Genomic DNA, 504 nt, shown 5'->3' with positions numbered 1-504 from the left:
TGCCGCTTCTAGCGCCCCTCGTGTGTCTCTATCGGCTATTATATAATAGTTGAACTCGGCTATTTGTGTTGCACACTTTCTTCCGCCGTCCTCCTCTCGTGATACCAAAACAGGTAATTATCATTGAATCATGTTGATGTCTACGAGGTCTGCTTGCGGGTCTACGAGGTCTGCTTGCGGGTCTCCGAAAACTCGATGCGCTCGAATACACCTTGCTCCTTAATGATTGCTAATCATTTTGTTTGGTTTGGTTTTGTAAATGAGTACTCGTTTTGCTCCCCTTTGCTCTGCCTATAGGAGTAATTAAGAGTTGCTGATAGTCTCGAAGCGTGTTCAATGATCAATCGCCTGTCGTGTTCTAGCGTTCTGAATGCTCCTTTAATCCAACCTTCGGACCACTGTACTCCAACATAAAATCAAACCCGAGGCCTGCAGCCAGGAAGTTCAGGTTAAGGTTCACAAGTATAATTTTGAAGCCCTAGGTAATTACGTCGGTTTTGAAGT

This window comes from Sphaeroforma arctica (genome assembly GCF_001186125.1).
Source record: "Sphaeroforma arctica JP610 unplaced genomic scaffold supercont1.487, whole genome shotgun sequence".
Lineage (NCBI taxonomy): Eukaryota > Ichthyosporea > Ichthyophonida > Sphaeroforma > Sphaeroforma arctica.
This window is presented reverse-complemented; position numbering follows the sequence as displayed.